We start from the raw sequence: 25,906 nt of genomic DNA on the forward strand, positions 1-25,906 counted from the left end.
AAGCCAAGTTTAGCTTTACCGCCGACTTCTGCATGACTGTTGCAAATGTGTCCCAAATGGCACCCTATTCCCTATGCAGTGCACTACTACCATATGGGCCCTGGTCATAAGTAGTGCACCACATAGGGAATAGGGTGCCATTTGGGACGCAGACCTCACACAGCTTGCCTAATTCCGCTTTGGCTTAATGAGCGTAGTTTGAAATAATAGGCCTGTATTGAAGAGAAATAATAGGCCTGTATTGAACAGAGGCATCAGGCATCCATAAAATCCTAAATGAGTAGACCCATTTCTAAAGCTAATCACCTCACTTCAGTTGGGTTCTTATGCTGAGATGCTGAGATTTACTCCCCCACATTTAATGAAGTCAAATATTAACTCAAGAGTATAGAAATTAGGGACTTGGGTTCTATTCATAGAATAAATTAAAAAACAATCCACTGTAGGAATTAGTTTAACCAAAGAAAAGTTGTATTGCATTACCTCTAAGGCTAGCAACAATGACTGTATATATGAATGGACAGAGGCATCGCTTAAGTGACACCATTCATTGCTATGTGAAGACTCAATAGCGCATTGAAGCCAAATAAAGTCGGTTGCGATGGCGTTTCATGGAGACATAAAGTGCAGAGTTTGAGCTACTCCAGGAAGGCCGACCAGGGTACTGTAGGCTGCCATTTGCGACTAACTTCTTTTGTGTGTGATTTTAAAATAATTGGGTCAAGGACATACATCTGGTGTATTAGAAGCAATTATTGGTACCATGATTATCTTCAAATATGTTATTTATTTACACGAAGATTGCAATTTGTCAGTGGGGTAAAGTACTGACAGTTGAAGTCGGAAGCTTACATACACCTTAGCCAAATACATTTAAACTCAGTTTTTCACAATTCCTGACATTTAATCCTAGTAAAAATTCCCTGTCTTTGGTCAGTTAGGATCACCACTTTATTTTAAGAATGTGAAATGTCAGAATAATAGTAGAGAGAATTATTTATTTCAGCTTTTATTTATTTCATAAAATTCCTAGCCATTCAGAAGTTTACATACACTCAATTAGTATTTGGTAGCATTGCCATTAAATTGTTTAACATGGGTCAAACATTTTGGGTAGCCTTCCATAAGCTTCCCACAATAAGTTGGGTGAATTTTGGCCAATTCCTCCTGACAGAGCTGGTGTAGCTGAGTCAGATTGTAGGCCTCCTTGCTCGCACACACTTTTTCAATTCTGCCCACACATTTTCTACAGGATTGAGGTCAGGACTTTGTGATGGCCACTCCAATACCTTGACTTTGTTGTCCTTAAGCCATTTTGCCACAACTTTGGAAGTATGCTTGGGGTCATTGTCCATTTGGAAGACCCATTTGCGACCAAGGTTTAACTTCCTGACTGATGTCTTGAGATGTTGCTCAATATATCCACATAATTTTCTTTCCTCATAAAGCCATCTATTTTGTGAAGTGCACCAGTACCTCCTGCAGCAAAGCACCCCCACAACATGATGCTGCCACCCCCATGCTTCACAGTTGGGATGGTGTTCTTTGGCTTGCAAGCCTCCCCCATTTTCCTCCAGACATAACGATGGTCATTATGGCCAAATAGTTCTGTTTTTGTTTCATCAGACTAGTGGACATTTTTCCAAAAAGTACGATCTTTGTTCCCATGTGCTGTTGCAAACCATAGTCTGGCTTTTTATGGCGGTTTGGGGCAGTGGCTTCTTCCTTGCTGAGCGGCCTTTCAGGTTATGTTGATATAGGACTTGTTTTACTGTGGATATAGATACTTTTGTAACGGTTTCCTCCAGCATCTTCACAAGGTCCTTTGCTGTTGTTCTGGGATTGATTTGTACTTTTTGCACCAAAGTACGTTAATCTCTAGGAGACAGAACGCGTCTCCTTCCTGAGCGGTATGACGGCTGCGTGGTCCCATAGTGTTTATACTTGCATACTATTGTTTGTACAGATGAACCTGGTACCTTCAGGCATTTGGAAATTGCTCCTAAGGATGAACCAGACTTGTGGGGGTCTTGGCTGATTTCTTTAGATTTTCCCATGATGTCAAACAAAGAGGCACTGAGTTTGAAGGTAGGCCTTCAAACACATTTACAGGTACACCTCCAATTGACTCAAATTATGTCAATTAGCCTATCACATGCTTCTAAAGCAATGACATCATTTTCTGGAATTTTCCAAGCTGTTGAAAGGCACAGTCAACTTAATATATGTAAATGTCTGACCCACTGGAATTGTGATACAGTGAATTATAAGTGACATAATCTGTCTGTAAACAATTGTTGGAAAAATTACTTGTTTCATGCACAAAGTAGATGTCCTAGCAGACTTGCCAAAACTATAGTTTGTTCACAAGAAATTTGTGAAGTGGTTGAAAAACTTGTATTAGTGACTCCAACCTAAGTGTATGTAAACTTCCAACTTCAACTGTAAGTAAAAATACTTGAAAGTACTACTTAAGTAGTTTTTTGGGGTATCTGTACTTTACTATTTATATTTTTGACAACTTTTACTTCACTACATTCCTGAAAAAAAATAGTGTACTTTTTAGTCCATACATTTTCCATGACACCCAAAAGTACTCATTACATTTTGAATGCTTAGGAGGACAGGAAAATTTTCTAATTCACAGACTTATCAAGAGAACATCCCTGGTCCTCCCTACTGCCTCTGATCTGGTGGACGCACTAGTGTTGGAGTGTTGGAGCATGCCCCTGGCTATCCGTAAATAAAAAAAACAAGAAAATGGTGCCGTCTGGTTTGCTTAATATAATACATTTGAAACTTAAGTATATTTTAGCAATTACATTTACTTTTGATACTTAAGTATGTTTAAAACCAAATACTTTTAGACTTTTACTCAAGTAGGATTTTACTGGGTGACTTTCACTTTTACTTGAGTCATTTTATATTAAGGTATCTTTACTTTTACTCAAGTATGACAATTGGGGACTTTTTCCACCACTGCCATTTTTCGATTCACTATAATGGGGGTTTTCTGCTAACAATGCCCAAAGTACCGCAATCGGCCTTGATCTTCCATGGCTTCAATGAGAGGGGGCAGTCATTCTCCCCTAGTTTGCACACATTGCACCAAATGTGGATGTAGCATTTGTCTACCGATAATTCAGCGTGCTGTGTAGGGACCACCGGCTGTAGACATCTGACTGCTGACATTTTCACGATTCTACATGTAAAATCGGTGCGCACTCAGTTCGCAAATTACTGCCGGCGCTCTGTTCAGAGGTGCTAAGTACACTCACGCCAGCAAACGCTATTGGTGTGTCTGAGCCTTTAAGGGTAATAAAGTTACACTGAATCCATTACGTTTAAAATCGGTGCTACAGACCAGTTTGACCTTTCCTCCATTTGGTTGGCAAGCCACCATGATAAACATAGCCTTTAAATCCTGGGAATGTCCTGGTCTCTATCTCACAGAGACATCCAAGACTTTCAATTCTGTCTACTGCCGAGACAAGAAATAAGCTGCAAACGCCTCCAACATGCTCAAAAGGCAAACTAGAGTGAGAATCCTAAAGATGCTTGGGTAATGAAGTCCGCTGGGACAGGCAGAGAGACACAATTAAAGGCAAGAAGTATTGAGACGAACCGGACAGGGATCTATCTCAGAAGTGGGGGAGTATAGTGAGTGGGTACTGGTGCCACTGATGACAGAGGCAGTGGAGTCGTGCAGCCATAGCAGATGGCAGATACAAACAACAAGAGGGAAGGAGGGAGGGGGAGAGCGGTAAGGAGGGAGGGGGAGAGTGGTAAGGAGGTGGAGAGATGGAAGGAGGGAGGGGGAGAGAGGTAAGGAGGGGAAGAGGAGAGGGGAAGGAGGGAGAAAGAGGGAAGGAGGGTCAGAGGGGGAGAGAGGAAAGGATGGGGCAAGAGAGGGAGGGAAAGGATGGGGCGAGAGAGAGAGGGAAAGGAAGGGGGGAAAGAGGGAGGGAATGAGGGGGGAGAGAGGAAGGGAAGGAGGAGGGAGAGAGGGAGGGAAAGGAGGGGGGAGAGAGGGAGGGAATGAGGGGGGAGAGAGGGAAGGAAAGGAGGGGGAAGGAGGGGGAGAGGAGGGGAAGGGAAGGGAGGGAAAGGAGGGGGGAGAGAGGGAGGAAAGGAGGGGCGAGAGAGGGAGGAAAGGAGGGGCGAGAGAGAGGGGGGAAAGATGGGGAGAGCGGGAGGGAAGGGGGGGCGAGAGAGGGAGGGAAGGAGGGGGAGAGATGGAATGGGGGGAAGGGGAGAGAGGGGGAGAGACGAAAGGATGGGGCGAGAGAGGGAGAGAAAGGAGGGGCGAGAGGGGGTGGGAAGGAGTGGCAAGAGAGGGAGGGAGAGAGGGAAGGAAGCGAGGGATTGAGTGGTAAGAGCCCATGATGACAGAACCCCAAGCCTGTTGAGAGGAATGAGAATGGTCACAGTTTCCAATGCCTCTGTAATGTTCTATTCAACAAACTTGCACATTTCTGTTCACTGACTTGTCGTGAAAGAAAACTATGGCCTTTCGTTTGCCCAAAGGTTTCTTGAGCACAATGGAGAATAACAAGACATGAACAGGAAATACATACAGTACATTATTGGTGAGATTTATATTTAGGTACAGTACGCCTAGTCAGTGGAAGGCAGAGTGACAAAGTTTTCTGGCATGTGTTTGGTCAGCCGTCTAGCCCTTCTGGGTATTTTGGAGTGGTGGTGACTGCTACAATTGGAAACAATAGTCGAAAAAGAACAACAGTGAATTATTCTCAATGTTATGCAGACTAGCAGAGCGGCAGACAACAATGCTTTAACCACTAGCACAGGGCATCCTCCTTCACAGCTCTCTGTTGAGTTTATCACAATGGACAGTTGGGAACATTTCCAAAACAGCAAAGGGGTGGATGGGGGGGAACGGAGGGACCCGGGTGGAAGACAGGATTGTATTGTTGTCATGTTTTCATGACTACTGAAATGAACCTTTCCATGAAGTGTGACAGAATAAGCCAGTGATACGAAAGCGGACACTCCCATCACCACATGCTCCTTTCTTTCTCTTCCTGGTTTCTTTCTGATACACAACCAACTGTGGAGAGGAGGGAAATCGATTTGGAATATTAAAAAGCGATTTTCGGAAGAGAGAGCAACAGCCAGCTACGATAAATCAGAAGTGCCAACCATTTTACCCTCATGTTGGTTTATTTGGGAAATAGTTCAAACATATTTTTTAATCCAACAAACCTGAGGGTAGTAATCTAACTTCACATTGACACAGAAAATGACATAAAGTCAGCCATTTCACAAGTTGAGAGTCAGCCTGGTTTTGGCAAGTGAGGCACTTCATTCATACTTACAGAGTGGATAAAAGTTTGTTTTTCAAAGACTTTAATTCCTTTTCATTGATTAGACTCTAGATCTCTCTTTCTCGCTCCCTCACTTATTCTTTTTCTGTCATCCTTGTCCTCATTCTTCTCCGCAAGATTGATAATGTCCCTCTTCTTCTCTTCCCACTCACTTCCTCTCGCTCTCTTTCTCTGTCGAAATGGATGTCTATTTTTTCTGGTTCTTTCCTTTCTCATTTACTCTGTGGCATCTACCTGTCCATCTCTATTTAACTGCTGTATTTCAATGGTTTGAGTTTGACTTTTTTACTAACTCTTTCCCTCTGACATGTCTAACTGTCTATCAGGGAGTGTGGAGGTGTGTTAGGCCCTGTCTTCAACACTCTCTTTCCATCCCTCTATTTCCCTTTCCATCCCTCAATTTCTCTCTTTGGACTGGATTGACAAGAGCACTTCATTCTGTCGGACGAGGAGGATAAAGTCTCTCTCTTAAACACAAACACTTCCTCCCTTGAGCCTAGAGGTGCATTAAATCCCAATTTTCATCACCTGCGGTCCTGTGGAATCAGCACTTGATTACTGTATTCATCCTTGCGACACCAATCCTTCACGCTGAACACACACATCTGGGGGTCGTTCCACCTCTGAACTTGCTTCCCATCTCTCAGCACACATCGTTACAGAATGACGACTCAACAAAGGGAAGCATCAGGGAGTGTTTTTTTAGTTTTTGTGTTGGGGGTGATGTCGGGTCCGGATGTCGGAGCCGGAGATACCTGGGAGCCCTCAGCGGGTTCGATAGTGTCTCATGCCTAAGCTGGGTGAACAGGTTCCCGTGCCTCAACTGAGGCAACCAGGGAGGTCTCAGCTGGCTCATCAGGTTTCTGCGCCTCGGCGGAGGCGACCGGTCCTCTCCGGCTCGCCGGGATTGTCCCTGTGGTTGGCGTCCTGTGGCTGGAGCCGAACGAGCCGGGGAGGGGGTATTGTCACGTGTGTTCCCTCTCCGGCCTCTAGGTCACCAGGCTGCTCGTTAGGGCGCCTGTCACCAGCGTTACCCGCATAATGACACTCACCTGGACTCCATCACCTCCTTGATTACCTGCCCTTTATGTCACTCCCTTTGGTTTCTTCCCCAGTCGTTATTGTTTCTGTTTCATGTCTGTGCATTGTTCGTGTTTCTAGTTTTGTTTTATGTTGCGTTTATTTATTAAAATACTTGCTTCCTGACTCTCAGCACACATCGTTACATATTTCAATGCTCCCATTCTGAAGTTTTGTTTTTGCATGTTTTCCTTTTGGATTTGGTACATCAGCTTCAAACAGCTGAATATACAATATTTTTGGTTAAGGACAATATATTATATTGACTGCTTGTTTTAGCCATCAGGAAATGTTGGATCGATTTCTGCATAATGCATCTTTAAATGAATAATTCAGTGTTAATCATTTTCACGTTGGAATAACTACAGGTAACTGCCAAAATAAAAGAAACACTTGAGTAATTGAGGGATATTGTATATTGAAAAGCAGGTGCTTTCACACAGGTGTGTTTCCTGAGTTAATTAATCAATTAATATCCCATCATGCGTAGGGTCATTATTTTGGCTACCATGGCTAGAAGAGATCTCAGCTCTCAAAAGAGCATAAGGTGTTTAAATTGTGTGTGTGTGTGTGTGTGTGTGTGTGTGTGTGTGTGTGTGTGTGTGTGTGTGTGTGTGTGTGTGTGTGTGTGTGTGTGTGTGTGTGTGTGTGTGTGTGTGTGTGTGTGTGTGTGTGTGTGTGTGTGTGTGTGTGTGTGTGTGCACCAGATCTCAACCCAATTGAACACTTATTGGAGATTCTGGAACAAGACCTGACACAGCGTTTTCCAACACCATCAACAAAACACCAAGTGATGGAATTTCTCATGGAAGAATGGTGTTGCATCCCTCCAATAAAGTTTCAGACACTCGTATAATCCATGCCAAGGCGCATTGGAGCTGTTCTAGCTGCTCATGGTGGCCCAACGGCCCTATTAAGACACTTTATGTTGAGGTTTCCTTTATTTTAGCAGTTACCTGTATGTCACATATGCACATTCCAACAGTTATGCCCAAGCAATGTCCAGTTACTATGCAGTTTAATCCTCCTTGGAATGGTCCTTTAGGCTGCAGGGTTGATCCACACATGCATCTACTAGGCCGAGGCAGGTAGAGGATTGCGTAGTCAGCATTGAGTTGCATTCCTGGTATGTGTGACCTTGAACCGCACATTAACCTACAACTACTGAGTTAGTCAGTTCAAGGAGAGCTGACAGTCCTTAAATCAATGGTGTGTCTTTCACTATAGAGGTAGCCCAATCCTTTGCATAGCGACAAGACCACCGTTGTGCATGCTCAGTGATGTGTACCTTGTGTTTCCCTTCAGAATGGCAGAAATCTGATGAGTCATCAGCTTGATGACTTTATTTCCGTCAGGGGACAAAAATCTACTGCTACCGAACATCAGAGCATCTGGTCGTTGCTGACATCAAATGTTACCGTTGGAGCCAAATGATGTGCATTATCATAATGTGGCTAGATTATCATCCCCGTCCAATAATACTCCGGGTAGTAAATAATATCATGACCTCATCGGAAGGGTATGTATATCGTTTCTGTCTCTATTTGTGACAGCTTAATTTGTCCCAGTCTGAAATACTTTGAACAGTAACCTGACCTATCACGTGCCTGCGGCTAAACTTGCCCATATATCTATCTATATCTTCTTATGAGGTATTTAATTTCCTTTCTATCCTCTCATCCAAACTTAGTTAATATCCAGCTAGGCTTACAGGGTGAAACCTAGTTTGCTGTTATTGCTACATTGTAACCTTAATGGCAGCTACACCACTACATATTTTTGTCAAATATAGAAATGATATATGTGAACAAATATGTAGGTATAGTCAAATAATGTATGGGCTTTAAAAACCACCTTAATGGACAAGTATGGCCTCCAATGTTGGACACATTTACAGACAACCACCCTATAAATATGCCGGCGGGTCATCCAAGCCGTATTTTTTCGAGCCGACTAAATATAAACAAGGCCTTGTCTCTAGTACGTTAACGTCTCGCCCTGCGTGATGCAACAAGCGAAACCCCTTTGAAATACTTCTTAAAATATACATGAAAAGGCCACGTATGTAGCGTCTGCTAGCACCAGGCTCACTTTGAAGATACAAACACAGCCTTCACCTGTCATCATGAATCGGATGCCAAAAATATCACCAGGCGAAAGAAGACAAAAAAGAATAGGGAAGGTGACTCATGCTGAGAATGGAGTCAGAAACATTTGCGTCATCCAAACGCGTCAACATGACAAACCGGAGAGGTCTACCACATATGAAAGAACCGGCGCGTTCGCCAAATACAAACACAAGCCAGAAATGAAAAAGAGACGGTATTGCTGTCATAATCGTGTATCTCAATATAAAATCTATTTTTATTCATTCGAGAGCAGAGTACAATTTCGTTTTCCCACAGGACAAATTCCTTTGCCATACTTCGGGGATGAAATTCTCCCAAAAAACTCCAATCTATATAAATAATAGATTAATAATGACACAGCAAAAAACGCCATTACTCCAGCCCCCAAACTGTCAAGGCTCATTAGAGCTGAACTGTAAAAGAGAGCCAGCTGCTTGGCCAGGTGATGACACAAACACACCGTGGCCTGTGGCAGCAGCCCCCCATACACACATCATCCCTCCCCCTAAAGAGAATATACTGCGTGTCTCCTGGCACAATTCATCTCGTAATCCGCATTAAAGCTGCTAAGCTTCCTTTGGTCTAAATGAATAGTGAACTACAGAGGGGAGAGGAGCCTTGATGCACTGGTCTGTATCAGGGCCTGCCGCACAGAAAGAGAGAGAGGGTGATGGAGGGAGAAAGGAAGATGGAGGAGGAGGAAGGACAAGCTTTAAGGGTTATGTCTGTCTGGTGAAATCAACGGCAGAGTGACCGGAGCCATTTTCACTCCCTGCAGCATTCTTTCTCTCTCTGTCTATCTCTATCGCTCTCTCTCTCTCTCTCTCTCTCTCTCTCTCTCTCTTCTCCCCTTCCAAATGGCGGTCATTACGCCGGACATAAAAAGTCATTTTAGTTCCGCCTGGCTTCTTCAAAGGGGCTCTGCTATAATTGAGAATAGAGAGAGGGATAGAGAGAGGGATAGAGAGAGGGAGGGCCGCAATAACATAATTCCAACTGCGACTCATGACCTCCAAAGTGAGGGGAATTGAGTTTCCCGAAGCCCTACCAAACTATAAAAAGGGAATCATAATAAAGACGTGAGAGCTAGCGTATAGCCATGCGAGGGCCCTGACATGTCATGTTTGCTGTTAAGCCATGTAAGCCCCTTGCCAGCTGTTTTTCCTTTTTTTGCTTCCTTTTATGCATATTTTCTATATAGAATGTGTGTGATGGTGTGGGTCTATGTGGAAAGAGAGAGAAAGAGAGAGAGAGAGGCAGTGTGAACAGTACACACGACACATCAGCTTTGATCTTTGGATTTTTAGAATAGCTAACATACCAATGTGATACCTCAAGATACCAAGATTAGAATATTTGTAGCTTCATGTATTGCAGGGAAAATCTGGGAACATTTTAAAATTATGAACATCCATCACTGTTAAATGCATTCCTCAGTTGTGAAATTCCTTTTGGCCTCAGTCAGTGCACTTTCTAATAGAACTTTACCACCTGTAGAACATTTCCTAATAGAACTTTACCTCCTGTAGACAGTTTCCTAATAGAACTTTACCTCCTGTAGACAGTTTCCTAATAGAACTTTACCTCCTGTAGACAGTTTCCTAATAGAACTTTACCTCCTGTAGACAGTTTCCTAATAGAACTTTACCTCCTGTAGACAGTTTCCTAATAGAACTTTACCTCCTGTAGAACATTTCCTAATAAAACTTTACCTCCTGTAGACAGTTTCCTAATAAAACTTTACCCCCTGTAGACAGTTTCCTAATAGAACTTGACCAACTGTAGAACATTTCCTAAGAGAACTTGACCTCCTGTAGACAGTTTCCTAAGAGAACTTGACCTCCTGTAGACAGTTTCCTAATAGAACTTCACCTCCTGTAGAACATTTCCTAATAAAACTTTACCCCCTGTAGACAGTTTCCTAATAGAACTTGACCAACTGTAGAACATTTCCTAAGAGAACTTGACCTCCTGTAGACAGTTTCCTAAGAGAACTTGACCTCCTGTAGACAGTTTCCTAAGAGAACTTGACCTCCTGTAGACAGTTTCCTAATAGAACTTTACCTCCTGTAGAACATTTCCTAATAAAACTTGACCTCCTGTAGAACATTTCCTAATAAAACTTTACCTCCTGTAGACAGTTTCCTAAGAGAACTTGACCTCCTGTAGACAGTTTCCTAAGAGAACTTGACCTCCTGTAGACAGTTTCCTAATAGAACTTGACCTCCTGTAGACAGTTTCCTAAGAGAACTTGACCTCCTGTAGACAGTTTCCTAATAGAACTTGACCTCCTGTAGACAGTTTCCTAAGAGAACTTGACCTCCTGTAGACAGTTTCCTAATAGAACTGTACCCCCTGTAGACAGTTTCCTAATGAAACAAATGGAAGAGCTAGGCTAAACCATAATTTTTCTTCATCTCTGCTTCCAATGCAAAATATGCTTTGTTTTTGTTGTTGTTTGTTTCACACACAAAGCCGAAACACAGAAGGGACCTCATTTGATTCTTGATCTGATGTAAGAAATGGCCGAACCATCTGTGGGCTAAAAGGTGGAAGAATATCAAAGAGTTGACTGCCTCAGCAGAGAAAAACGAGATCTAAAGAGAAGCCATCTCCCTTCTGACAAAACGTCCTCCACTGTTGTCCATGATCATCTGTTATGTACCTCTCTACAGGATTTTAGTGGGTGTGTGTGTGTGTGTGTGTCCATGCCTATGTGTATGTGTTAACGAGTGCATAACGATCCCTTTCCAGACTGTATATTTGACCCTGAGGGTCAAATACAGGTTGAACTTCCCCAGTTTATGAGCTAGCCACTAGTCAGACTTGGTTACTCTGAGCCAAGTCTCTGTCCCTAGCACTTATCTGTTGCCACCCCACCATCTCTCACAGCAGGTAGTGTAATTGTGCTTGGAAAAAGCCTATCAACCAAGATACTCCATCTTGAACGTTCTCCCAAAGCCCCCTTTATCATTATAACTACAGTAGAGTGCCTCAGAACTAAAGTGTTTCAACCTAGTCATTCCCTTCTGTGAGAGATAGAGTGGGGAAGGGAGAGAGGGTAGAGGGAGAGAGAGATAGCTAGAAGAGAGAGAGAGAGAGAGACAGCGAGACAGAGAGAGAGACAAACAGAGAGACAAAGAGAGAGACAGCAATAGAAAGAGACAGAGACAGCGAGAGGAATAAAGTGAGAAATAGAGAGAGAGAGAGAGAGAGACAGAGAGAGAGAGACAGAGAGACAGATAGAGAGAAAGACAGATACAGAGATAGAAAGAGAAAGCGAGAGAGACAGAGAGAGAGGAATAAAGTGAGAAATGGAGAGAGAGAGAGACAGAGACACAGAGAGAGACAGAAAGAGACAGAGACAGAGAGAGAGAGAGACAGAGAGAGACAGAGAGAGACAGAGAGAGAGAGGGAGAGAGAGCGAGAGAGACAGAGAGAGAGACAGAGAGAGAGAGACAGAGAGAGAGAGACAGAGAGAGAGAGACAGATACAGAGATAGAAAGAGAAAGCGAGAGAGACAGAGAGAGAGGAATAAAGTGAGAAATGGAGAGAGAGACAGTGAGACACAGTGAGAAACAGAGAGAGACAGAGGGAAACAGAGAGAGACAGAGAGAGAAAGAGGGAGACAGAGCGAGAGAGAGAGAGACAGAGCGAGAGAGAGAGGGAGAGAGAGTGAGACAGAGAGAGAGACAGAGAGAGAGACAGAGAGAGAGACAGAGAGAGAGACAGAGAGAGACAGAGAGAGACAGAGAGAGACAGAGAGAGAGAGGAATAAATTGAGAAATAGAGAGAGAGAGAAAGCTAGAGAGAAAGCTAGAGAGAGAGCGAGAGAGAGAAAGAGAGCGAGAGATGGAAAGAGAGCGAGAGAGAGAGGAAGAAAGTGAGAAAGAGAGAGAAAGTGAGAGAGAGAAACCAACAGAGAATATAGACTTCTGTGGGCTGAAACCCTAGTCGTTCCCTTCTGAGAAAGATAGAGAGGGGAAGGGAGTGAGGGTCGAGGGAGAAAGAGAGAGAAAAAGAGAGAGAGAAAGATAAACAGACAAACAGAGAGAGAGACAGAGAGAGAGATACAGAGAGACAGAGAGAGAGAGGGAGGAAGAAAGCAAGAAAGTGAGAGAGCGAGAGAGATAGAGAGAGAGAGCGAGAGAGACAGAAATAGACAGAGAGAGAGAGGAAGAAAGCAAAAAAGTGAGCGAAAGAGAGAAACCAACAGGGAATATAGACTTCTGTGCCAAATCCCTTTTTTTCCCCCTAACGCGCGAGAAACACATTTTAAAACTGTCATACTTTAATTGAAATTCCATCACTTGTGTGGCTGCTATTGTGGAATAATTTGATAAAGCACTGTGACGTGAATGCGCAGAGCGGGCGGCGTGACTTCCATTTCTCCTGCCTTTTATTTCCCTCGTTCAGTCCGTTATTTAAATGAACCCCTTTGCAGATTCTGTTCTGTCCCAAAATTACAGATAAGGGAAAAGGAGACGATAGCAAGGGCAAAAATACAGCCATTTTGGGTCAAAATTTAAATCTTGTTATATTAAGCCTAAGTCTACCCAGCTACTTAGCCAAGTGTCGAAGGTAATGATCACATTAGCATCCAGAACAGCTAAACTGTTTGAGGTGGTTCCTTTCCATTTATTTCCATTGGTTTCCAGTTGGTTCATGCTAACTGCTAACGATTGGTAACGACTGGCATTCTGTCGAGCCAAAATGGAGGTCAAGGGCAGAATCCCATCCTTACTGACCCCAATGCAAATCTATATCAGCAGCCGCCTGCCTATCTCCTGACAACTGACATGTGGCATCGTATCTTTTGAAACACAATCCACCAGTGAAAAACAGATACAGAGACAGGCAGTCGTGGCATCCCCTCCCATTTGTAATACGTAGGTGATGGGCTGATTGCCCCTATAGCCTTAAGACTGCATTCTCCACCATGAAACCAGAGGGAGAGACAGAGGAGAGGATAATACTACTCAAAGGTGTAAAGACGTGTATTGGTGAGAGAGAGAGAGAGAGAGAGAGAGAGAGAGAGAGAGAGAGAGAGAGAGAGAGAGAGAGAGAGAGAGAGAGAGAGAGAGAGAGAGAGAGAGAGAAAATGTGTGTGTGTGCGCGCATGTCTGTGTGTGAGTGTGCACTCTTGCACCGGCGTGAGTGTGTGCGCTGTGTATGTGTTTGGTGTTAGTGCTAAGCAAAGACTCCTCGCCAGACAATATTTATGGATCGTTCTCCGTCTTGACAGGGTGATGGACAGCAGAGGTGATGCCGGCGGGGCGTGAAAATAGGCTTCTTATTACTCTGACCCCAGCGGTATAAGCTGAATATCAATACCGTGCTAGTGTTTCCCTCTGTGTAAAGCCAATGCCCCGTGGCAGACTTCTTTGAATGCTTTCCTAATGGCACCCTATACCCTATGTGGTGCACTACTTTTGACCAGAGGCCTATGGGTACCCTATGGGCCCTGGCGAAAGTAGTGCACTACATAGGGAATGGGGCGCCATTAGGGATGCAACTTGTTTTAAATCACGCAACCACCCTTGAACAGTAGTTGGGTAGAAAGGGGGTTAGGCAAGGGAATGTAAACATGGGTAAATCAGTAGATGGCTGAATGAAACATACGGCGCGGGCTGCAGCCAAGTGAACCAGGAAGGAGGGGTGGAGGAAGGCATGATTACTTTATTATGCTGTGGGATTGATCAGTGTCCTGCTGAATCAAACTAATTTCTCATTGTCACATTGCATCAGGTGCTCCTTGGTAAACTGGGTTCATAGAATAGGTCCCCCTGACACACACTGTCGCGCATGAAGGCGCACACGCACATACATAGGCACGCTATTAAATACACACACTTGCATGCACACACACATCCTCACAGCAGCAGCCCCGCCATGTTTTTCACCAAGACCGCTGCAGTCAAAACTCCTCTCGCGCCAGCCGGGGGGGAGTTTAGGCCTGCTGGCACAAATAAATTAGATTACACCAGTCGATTACAGGGCAATGCAAACCGAGGTGGTGATTGTTAGCAGACCTATTGGCACTCTGTGGCCTTCTCTCTCCAACCAGGTTGGCGCCCCATAATTGCAGCCCTGCGTTTAGGTATCCGTTTACATTATGTAAGTGTTGATTTTTCATTCCACGGCTCGGAATGGAAGGCCTCAGCTTTGGTTTAACACTCCACAAGCAGTGGTCACAGGCAACACAGGCGCACACGCACACACAAACAAACACACACACAAAACACTTTGCAAACATACTTTTCTTTTTGCTTCCCCTTCTGCAATAGAATGGTGTGGTGGAACAATAGCATTGTACATTGAGAGACCACTTCTTTAAGAGGGTACTTGGTTCAGTCTGGCTGAGAGACTAGATGCTGATTTTTTTAGCTAAATCACTCTGCTTGGTTCACCTGCAAGGGAATCTATTAATCCTTTGGCTCTTCTTGTGTCCTGTATCATAATGTTCAGTCCCAGCATGAACTACACTGCAAATTAACGAGCAACTGCCTGGCTCTCATCGATGCACAATACACTCTTTCCCTGCCGCACTCAGTCATAGAAACTTGGTTTCTGAGAGTTATGATGAAAAGGCTCTTCAGACAACACCATGAATTGTTTCAAAGGATTTCACAGGGACACGCAGCCAAGGACAGGTTCAGAAAAGATGGCCGCTTCAACACTGCTTTCAAAACAACGTAACTCATCTCTCACGTCAGCTCTCTTTGGGTTGAACCACTTAAATCGACTAGGCTCTTCCACGTTAACGCATATTCATTTCGTCTCCTCTTTTGAAGGCAGCTGTCGTAACAGCGAAATTGGAAATCGATCGAGTTGCGACAGGCGCTAATAGCGTTGTGTCAAAATTGGGCGAGTGCTAATTGTTGGAGCTAGAAACTGTAAAACATAGAAGACAGGTGAGCTCTCAGAGTGCTTACTGCCTACAAACTGATAAAGACTGCTCAACCACAGACACACACACACACAATTACAGAGCACTTAAAATCCATTTTCAACACCTCACTACTCCAACCTCTCTTATTGACTTTTCATTTCACCCAAAGCTACAAACGCAATACAACCCCATAGTGAGCTATAAGGCAACTGAATGTACTGTAGGATAACCAAACGCCAAGCCATGCATATGTACTGTGTTTCGTGCATGCACACATCAATCTGTCCTAGAAAATTCTCAAACCAAGAAAATAGAATACAATTATATAATGCATATAAAACAAGCAATTAACCCAAAATGTGATATCTTTCACATATAAAAATAGGCCTACATTTTATCAAATAAGCAGCAGGCCAGCACACAGCATTTTAACCTTATCATTATCTAATGTTTCTGTGGTAACCTTTTATGCTGTTAAAGGCCCAGTGGAGTCAAAAATGTAAATTGTTCTGTGTTTTATGTATTCTTCCACACTATGAGGCAAAGGGGAGAGAATAGCCTGTCTTTTTGTGGCATCACTGGTCTCCTGACATCCCCCCTGCCCTCCCTTCCCCTCCCTCCCTCACTGTAGAGTTGTAGAGTAGGCTAGGAGGCCCCTAGTGGCTAAACTCACTCAGTGAGCACAGGTGTTGTGCGCAATTGTACTGGAAAAACTGTAACGGAAAAAAGGATCACTTTCACCTGATTTTGTGACAAGCGTTTTTGCATTTATTTGTGTGCCCTTTTGAATGCCTGTAAAACCAAGGGATATAGTTCGCCCTGCCGACTATTCAGTTAGGACCTCGGGGAAACAAAAATGTGTTCCAAAAATAGTCAACAACATAGATATGGCCCGCGTCTCCTGTGCGAACGCGAGGAATGCGGCTTTAAATCGAAAAACGTCGTTTTCCAATTAAACTGTAATATCACTATCGAAACCTACTAGTATGCCTACTAAAACAGCACCGTCATTATTACAACGATGTTATTTCTTCTGAGGAGCAAATACAATGACTATGAATGTTTTATGAACGCAATCATCTATCGATAAAGGGTATTAATGTACTATATTTATTTCATTCTGGTAGCCTATCATAGGCCGCAGCCTACTGGTGTAGAATTTACAGCAGTAAATACAGTAAACAGTAAACGAATACCCAGATCCCCCAAATCGCCTAGTATACTACAATAGTCATAAACATAATTCAAATAACTACTTGTATCCTGTTGTAAATGTGCACGTATGCTAAATTTAATTAAATGAGATTCGTGCGTCCCTCACAAAATAGGCAGGTATATTCAGAGTCAATTCAATCTAAATAAACTACAGTATTATTTTATTCTCTATACAAAACAAAAACAACATAAACGAGTCCATAAATACAACTCAAAAAATGCACTGTAGCCTAAGCACAGACAGAGTTTGGTGCTCCATTATATTTGACAATAAACAAATACAACAAATCAATCACATCTCAACACGCACTATTTTAAAGGCTTTTGGAGACGACTTCAAGCGTGCCACACTGTGGGTGAAAAAGTCAAACATCCACAAATTCACCAATTTGAATGGTCATTTCCATAGAAGCTTACCTTAACATCATATTTGCATGTAGTCTTTGAACTCGGTCTCTCCAGTTGTAGGCTATTAGAACAGTCGCGAGTTACATCCAGAATGACAGCAGTATACGATAAATAATCCGTCTACAGATACGCTTCTTTTCCAGTCTGCCCACTCTAATTTCGCCTCTTCCTAGAGTTTTCTTTTCTCGAATGAATGTTCCTCAGTGCAAGATGCAAACCACCACAGCGAGCGGAGGGACCAGAATGTCCAGCAATGAAAACATGTGGTATATTTCCCGTCGTTGTGTGCGTTAGGTCTTCATTATTCTATGTGTCGAAACTGTGTCTGTTCCGTGTGCGGTGCGGCAGGGACGCGTTCTCTCTTGCCGACACTCACACAGACTGCCCGACTCAGTCACAGAAACCGAGAGGGGATAGAAGGTGACGTCACTCACCAGGATCAACTAACTCCCAGAGCTCAACTTTCTCCCCTTCAGTTCACCAAAGGAATGTTGGAGTTTGGACATCATCACACGTTTTTCAGGGAAACATTTGTCATACGTGGTAAAAATGGTCGGTAAATTGTTTTCAGATGGTATAAAGTATATGTGTGTGTGTGTGTAGAGAGAGAGAGAGAGAGAGAGAGAGAGAGAGAGAGAGAGAGAGAGAGAGAGAGAGAGAGAGAGAGAGAGAGAATTTGTTTTTTATAGCTATTTTGGGCATTCAGATGGAGTTCCCCAGATAAAACTACCATTTACTTACACAAGCCACATGCATTTGAAACATTTCCAAGAGGAATATTTACAAAATATCACTTCTGACAATGTTTTTGCCCTTGAAGCATCAATAAAGTAATCCCTATATGATTGTTTTAAGAACTACTCACATATTTACTGCTACTCCTAATACTGTTATTTATTCATATACCCTTTTAAAGCCAATATTATCGACTGAAACCAAATTATCAATATTATATTGTGCATTGTATTCTAGAGTGCACAGGGCCATAACAAAGTAAAGTATATGCTGGGCCCTGATTTAGAGGCTGAAACACAATGTCCCAGAGCGACAGATGAATGAGGGTGTTTGGAGAAAACTTGCTTTTGTGGCAGGGACCCAAAGCTTCCGATGAACAAATTAGCCTGCAGGCACAGTTTCCCATCTCTCTCTCTCTCTCTCTCTCTCTCTCTCTCTCTCTCTCTCTCTCTCTCTCTCTCTCTCTCTCTCTCTCTCTCTCTCTCTCTCTCTCTCTCTCTGTATCTGTTCCTCTCTCTCTCTCTCTGTTTCACTCTCTCTCTCTCTCTCTCTCTCTGTCTCTGTTTCACTCTCTCTCTGTCTCTGTTTCTCTCTCTCTCTCTGTCTCTGTTTCACTCTCTCTCTCTCTCTCTCTCTCTCTCTCTCTCTCTCTCTCTCTGTCTCCTTCTCTCTCTCTCTCTCTCTCTCTCTCTCTCTCTCAGTCTCTGTTTCACTCTCTCTCTGTCTCTGTTTCACTCTCTCTCTCTCTCTCTCTCTCTCTCTCTCTCTCTCTCTCTCTGTCTCTGTTTCACTCTCTCTCTCTCTCTGTCTCTGTTTCACTCTCTCTCTCTCTCTCTCTCTCTCTCTCTCTGTCTCTGTCTCTGTTTCACTCTCTCTCTCTGTGTCTCTGTTTCACTCTCTCTCTCTCTCTCTCTCTGTTTCACTCTCTCTGTCTCTTTTTCACTCTCACTCTCGATCTCTCTCTCTCTGTCTCTTTTTCACTCTCTCACTCTCTCTCTCTCAAGAGCAAAAGCCATGATTAAATGATTCGTCCTTTACGTGTTTTTGAGGTTTTAGGTCTACAGAGTACAGTATACATTGTATGCATTCTTTGAGATACCACAGCACATTAGAAATGTGTTGGCATTGCTTGCAATGTACTACAAACACTGCATGACTTTAGTTTAAACATTCTATAGTGACTAACCTATAGACTAACTCAAGTAGACATTATCAGATGCACTACAGATGTAGGATCTTCATTTGATCACCCTTTTGCAGTATAACTTTCCTGCAATGCAGAAAAATGTCCATGAATTATAATCCACATAATAATTTAAATGTCCTGTTGCCGCAGGATTCATTTCCTGCTGTAGCAAACTGTCTCAAAGTAGCAAACTGTCTCAAATTAAGATCCTACATCTGTACAATGCAAGCTATAACAGCAGTACAAGATACGGATGCAATACGTCTACAGCTACCGTTTTCAAGCCCTTTCTCTCTTTGAATATAATTGGATGAGACTAGTTAGTGGATTTACAATCCCGTTCTGGGTCTCACCTGGTGTTTTTTCTGCTCTTGGCACAGTCGAGGGGTGTAATACGGCAGGCTATTGTTGATAAATGAGGGCAAGGGTGGGATTTATCAAGATAACTCATTACCTATAATGGGTGAACTTTGTCATGTAGGACTAGACGGCGAGAGTCCATAAACCAACTGTCTTTCAATAAGATGGATTCGAAACCAAGACAATCCAGATGCTTGGCTGTGACACAGTATTTCTCTCCTTTTGAATGAGAGAAGTCAAGTTTGTTCCCTATTACGTCCGGTGAAGTAGTGAACGTTGAAGTTCCTAGGGTGACACCACATCTGGAGCAGATGGTGAATATCATAAGCTGAACAATGTTAAAAGGACTTTAACTCAATAGTGTGCCTATATGGATTATTCTGACGCTACATACAGTTGAAGTCGGAAGTTTACATACACTTAGGTTGGAGTCATTAAAACTAGTTTTTCAATCACTCCACATATTTCTTGTTAACAAACTATAGTCTTGGCAAGTCGGTTAGGACATTTACTTTGTGCATGACACAAGTCATTTTTCTAACAATTGTTTACAGACAGATTATTTCACTGTATCACAATTCCAGTGGGTCAGAAGTTTACTGTGCCTTTAAACAGCTTGGAAAATTCCAGAAAATGATGTCATGGCTTTAGAAGCTTCTGATAGGCTAATTGACATCATTTGAGTCAATTGGAGGTGTACCTGTAAATGTGTTTGAAGGCCTACCTTCAAACTCAGTGCCTCTTTGCTTGACATCATGGGAAAATCAAAAGAAATCAGCCAAGTCTTCAGAAAAAATATTGTAGATCCCCACAAGTCTGGTTCACCCTTGGGAGCAATTTCCAAACGCCTGAAGGTACCACGTTCATCTGTACAAACAATAGTACGCAAGTATAAACACCATGGAACCACGCAGCCATCATAGCGCTCAGGAAGGAGACGCATTCTGTCTCCTAGAGATGAACGTACTTTGGAGTAAGAAGTGCAAATCAATCCCAGTACAACAGCAAAGGACCTTGTGAAGATGCTGGAGGAAACGGGTACAAAATTTGGTTTGCAGACCTTGTGAACAGCAGCCATAATACTTGTGGACATTCTCCTTTCACTAAAGGATAGTTTAACAAAAGGATATCTTCTATAATTTTTATTTTTCACTCGTTACTATATCCACAGTAAAACGAGTCCTATATCGACATAACCTGAAAGGCCGCTCAGCAATGAAGAAGCCACTGCTCCAAAACCACCATAATTAAAGCCAGACTATGGTTTGCAACTGCACATTGTACTTTTTGGAGAAATGTCCTCTGGTCTAATGAAACAAAAATAGAACTGTTTGGCCATAATGAGCATTGTTATGTTTGGAGGAAAAAGGGGAATGCTTGCAAGCCGTAGAACACCATCCCAACCGTGAAGCACGGTGGTGGCAGCATCATGTTGTGGGGGTGCTTTGCTGCAGGAGGGACTGGTGCACTTCCCAAAATAGATGGCATCATGAGGAAAGAAAATGATGTGGATATATTGAAGCAACATCTCAAGACATCAGTCAGGAAGTTAAAGCTTGGTCGCAAATAGGTCAATGACGCCAAGCATACTTCCAAAGTTGTGGCAAAATAGTTACACCAGCTCTGTCAGGAGGAATGGGCATTTCTGCCGCATATTTGCACTTGTCCCCTGTGGGAATCAAACCCACAATGCTGACATTGCTAGTGCCGTGCTCTACCAACTGAGCCACACGATTCATCAACATGTACCTACATTACTGTATATAAAGTGGGAAACCCCTTCACCCACTATGGGTTCACCACCACATGCTGTATGTCAACAACAACACAAATAAATAAAGAGAGCTGCACACTCTATATACATGAACTCCCAGTAATTTATTGGGTAGAACACCAACGTTTCGGCATCACTGTGCCTTCTTCAGGGTAATGTCATGAATGCTTGAACCAGGTTATCTAGACAAACATTGCAACAACAACAACGAGATCAGTGTCGAACTTTCCACCCTCACCGTGGTTCAGTAGATCTCTGGAGACCTTGACTAATCACAAAAACACTGACGAGCTTTTGAATTTCCACATTTATGGGCGGTCCCGTGGGTATGCTTTATTGGATACATCATCAAGTCCCATAATGCAAATTGGTGCCTTTGATTACCTGCAATTATACTGAACATAAGGCTGATCTGAACTGGTAGCCATGTTTGTTTGTTTTTTTACACAGCAAATATATTATAGTTTTGTTGACTTTATCAACCCAAATGACGATATTTATATTGGCAACGCTTTACAATAAGGTTTCCTTTCACGAGGTTGCAACTGTTTACACGTAATATATAGACAGTTAATTATCATGAATGAACAGCTGAAACTCATTGGTTTAAAGGGGTGTTACTGTCGTTTTGAGACTTGCTAAATACTGAGCTTTGAGACAGTGGGGATAGAATGTCCTGAATGACAGCCACTTTATCAAATACTACAAGTCAATCTGGGTCTTGCATGGGCACCAGCCTCCTACCACAGTGGTCTCTCTCTGAGCCATGAGCCAGACTATATGACAGCTGTTATGCCGCAAATCAATGTATTGACTTGGACAAGACTTCTATACTGGGGTAGTGTTTATCTCAGCAAGGATATAAACCACCTCTTAAAGCTCCAACTTGTTGTTGTGTGAGTTCACATTGTCCACCGGAGAAGAAAAAAAAGAAGTCGGATACCAAATTGATTTCCTTGTTAGACAAGTTAGATAGAGAGTTAAAGGAGCTACTGAGCGATAAAGTCATGGATTTCCCACAAAGGCCCACCAGCACATACTGTGTTTAGTTGTATCAAGATTGAGCATTTAATCAGACTTTGGATCAATGAATGATGTACAGTATGAATGAATTGTCCATTATTTCTTAATGAGTATTTTTGGTCCAATTTATGAGTAGAATTTCCAATTGATTACAAGAAATGATTGAGTTAAAATGGATTGACCCCTGGATTATAAAATGATCTTCTAACATCTGTATTATGGGCAAATCAATAGCTGTACACATTAGGGCTACACAGGGAGTTGTAACAGACGTCATATAGCGAGACCATGCAAGAATATCCAATATGTAATCCTTATACATCCTTATACAGAACCCTAAGGCACAGGCCAGGTCAAGGTGTGTGTATCCTTGCCAAAGGTGCTGTGCCTTTATAGATGATCCTACGTCACGTCATTACTCTCTGTTTGTGCATCTCAGGACAACACTATTTATAACCCAGGGGTAGAGCGACAGAACTTGTATCCCCACCAAAAACAACTTCCATTCAATTCCTTAGAGTCGATCCACCCTCACCGCAATGTGCCGTTAAAACCCACCCCTTTTCCAATCAAGTAAACCAGTCATCGTAAAATTAATTCCCTGCCATCAGGCTATTGCCTCTCAGTCTTTGGATAACGATCTCCTAAGCGGATAAATGTAATCCGACGTGTCGAGACGACAGACGAAATTGACTTGTAAATGGCCACTGGCCAAGCACAACAATTCGGCTAAATGCCGAAGGTGACAACCAACCACCAAGGTGGTATTACAGACAACACCCCAAAGGCATGACAACGTACACCAAACACCCAACAAACCCCCAGTGAATCTCAGCCAAGAAATCCAGTATGTCTCTCTTCTCAGAATGTCTCCGAGCGCGTTGGCAATGATGGACGGTGCAACGTATTGTCTTACTTAATGGTCAATTAACAGTTTGTCGAGATTTGAACACCTAATGGTTGCTGAGTTCATGATCCCAAAAAAGACAAAGAAGAGGGCTATGAGACTTTGTTTGGAGCTGTTGCTAAGTTTGCCCTCGAACCTTGAAAAAGATTGATTGCAATGATTACGTTTCATTTGGGTTGAGTGCTGTTGATATATTGTTGATATACTGACTTGAATCCAAGCAGCCCTATTGTTAAATCTTACACAATCTGTAATATTGCTTTAAAATGCCTTTTTATAGCTATGCCCCCAACTGTACTGTAACACGATATGAAACTGTACTGAATTTGAACCAGATAGAGAGGCTATATATTTTTTTCAGCTGCCATAGTTCTACTGTATATGAACTTGGTTGTGTTCACTTCTACTAACCCATTCTACCTTGACATGTGAGTAACAACTCATCTTCTACCGGCAATGCTTTTGTAGTGACCTATTTTTGCCCGAGGCGTATGGTCATAGTCAGTAACCTGCTCCTTACAGTAAAGTATGCACAGTCATCATTATTAGACAATGCCTTATTACAAAAGATCCATCACACTTCGCGATCGCGACAGGCGCTGAAAGAGCTCCGAGCTCTGTTCGGGTTTAACGTGGATTCAGGATGTCTTGTGATGGGCTTGAAAGGCAATCAGATTCCATTAGAGCTGAATTGGGTTAACGTGGAAGCGTGCCGTGCAGTGGCAGTGGCCGTGCAGTGTGCGTGTTCTGACAGTTCCTGTCTGCTGAAGAATATTGTCTTCTCTTTGACAGCCGAGGGAGAGAGACCACGGAGAGAGAGAGAACCAAGTCCCAAGAAAGGATTCAGCGGAGTGGGGATACGGTGCAGATCTGCATTGGTTGATGTGGTGGTATGGATGTGTGTGTGTGTGTGTGTGTATGTGTGTGTGTGAGGATTTGTCCTCCACTCTACCCTCTCTCTGCCTCTCTTCCTCACCTATCTTCCACTCTCTCTCTCTCTGCCTCTCTTCCTCACCTATCTTCCACTCTCTCTGCCCCTCTTCCTCACCTGTCCTCCACTCTACTCTCTCTGCCTCTCTTCCTCACCTATCCTCCACTCTACTCTCTCTGCCTCTCTTCCTCACCTATCCTCCACTCTACTCTCTCTGCCTCTCTTCCTCACCTATCCTCCACTCTCTTTCTGCCTCTTCCTCACCTATCCTCCACTCTACTCTCTCTCTGCCTCTCTTCCCCACCTATCCTCCACTCTACTCTCTCTCTCCCCCTCTCTCTGTCTCTCTTCCTCACCTATCTTCCACTCTACTCTCTCTCTCTGCCTCTCTTCCTCACCTATCCTCCACTCTACTCTCTCTGCCTCTCTTCCTCACATATCATCTACTCTCTCTCTCTGCCTCTCTTCCTCACCTATCCTCCACTCTCTATCTCTGCCTCTCTTCCTCACCTATCTTCACTATACTCTCTCTCTCTGCCTCTCTCCCTCACCTATCCTCCACTCTATCTCTGCCTCTCTCCCTCACCTATCATCCACTCTATCTCTACCTCTCTTCCTCACCTATCCTCCACTCTACCCTATCTCTGCCTCTCTTCCTCACCTATGCTTCACTCTACTCTCTCTCTCTGCCTCTCTCCCTCACCTATCCTCCACTCTATCTCTGCCTCTATCCCTCACCTATCATCCACTCTATCTCTACCTCTCTTCCTCACCTATCCTCCACTCTACCCTATCTCTGCCTCTCTTCCTCACCTATCCTTCACTCTACTCTCTCTCTCTGCCTCTCTCCCTCACCTATCCTCCACTCTATCTCTGCCTCTCTCCCTCACCTATCATCCACTCTATCTCTGCCTCTCTTCCTCACCTATCCTCCACTCTACTCTATCTCTGCCTCTCTTCCTCACCTATCCTCTACTCTCGCTCTGCCTCTCTTCCTCACCTATCCTCTACTCTCTCTCTGCCTCTCTTCCTCACCTATCCTCCACTCTACTCTCTCTCTGCCTCTCTTCCTCACAAATCATCCACTCTACTCTCTCTCTACCCATTCCCCTCCCCTCCCAAAAGCTGATTCTGTCATGATATGACCCTCCCATGCTCTCTCTCTCTTTTCTGTGTGTACATAGCCAGGCTCACCTCTCACCGTGCAGCAACAGGCATTAACCAGAACTCTCCGGGCGTGGCCGATTGATCACGGCTATTGTGTCTGCCCCGGTCCTCCATTTTACAGTTCAGTGTCCATGAAAAGGCGCTCTCGACCGGCCCGATCCATCACCGCCCGCACCCAACAGCACAAAGTGGAGAGCCTACCGGCCAATTCCCCTATGACATTTTCACAAGCGCCCCTTTATCAATTTCACACCTCCGATGCCCCTCTATGGAGGGGGGTGGGGGGAGAGGGGTTGAGGGAGGATTGATGGGAGAGTGTTTGAGAGAGTAAACATGAAGTTTGATGTTTGGGGAGTGATGTGAGTTCTGCATAAACAAACAGGGTGTCGTGTCCATTGAAGTAAGGGACAGTGCAAGGTCATCGATGCTATACATACATGGATTTATATTACTATTGGTACGTAAGGAAAAGTTAATGGTCATTCAGTGTTCTCATTTTGATGAGATTATAAAATTATCTACAAGTGTAGTCAAATATTAATGTTGTTTTCTAACTAGGAATATAGTTGAACTTTGTACAGATGTAGGATCTTAATTTGAGCCAGTTTGCTACAGCAGGAAAACAGGAAATGTAAACATTAATTCAGATAATAATAATGGAAACTTTTAGTAGAGGTTGATACATTTTTTAAGTCTGACATTTTAAAGTGGAAATTACTAACTTTAGAAGCCTTTTTAAACCTCAAATACA

The 25,906-nt window shown here is 43.4% G+C and overlaps 1 protein-coding gene across 47 annotated transcripts in view; it reads right to left on the minus strand.

The window, feature by feature from the left end:
- Positions 1 to 25,906, minus strand: part of LOC106608606 (receptor-type tyrosine-protein phosphatase delta) — a 656,301-nt gene that overhangs the window by 242,235 nt on the left and 388,160 nt on the right. For 7 of the 47 annotated variants that reach the window (XM_045721679.1, XM_045721678.1, XM_045721677.1 and 4 more), the window contains exon 1: positions 17,082 to 17,474. The exons of the other annotated variants lie outside the window; for them this stretch is intronic. The gene's annotated coding sequence lies outside the window, so the exon portion shown is untranslated. Of the gene's footprint in view, positions 1 to 17,081; positions 17,475 to 25,906 lie in introns of those variants that run through there. 47 annotated transcript variants of the gene reach the window in all.

The sequence above is a fragment of the Salmo salar genome, chromosome ssa07 (assembly GCF_905237065.1).
Source record: "Salmo salar chromosome ssa07, Ssal_v3.1, whole genome shotgun sequence".
NCBI lineage: Eukaryota > Metazoa > Chordata > Actinopteri > Salmoniformes > Salmonidae > Salmo > Salmo salar.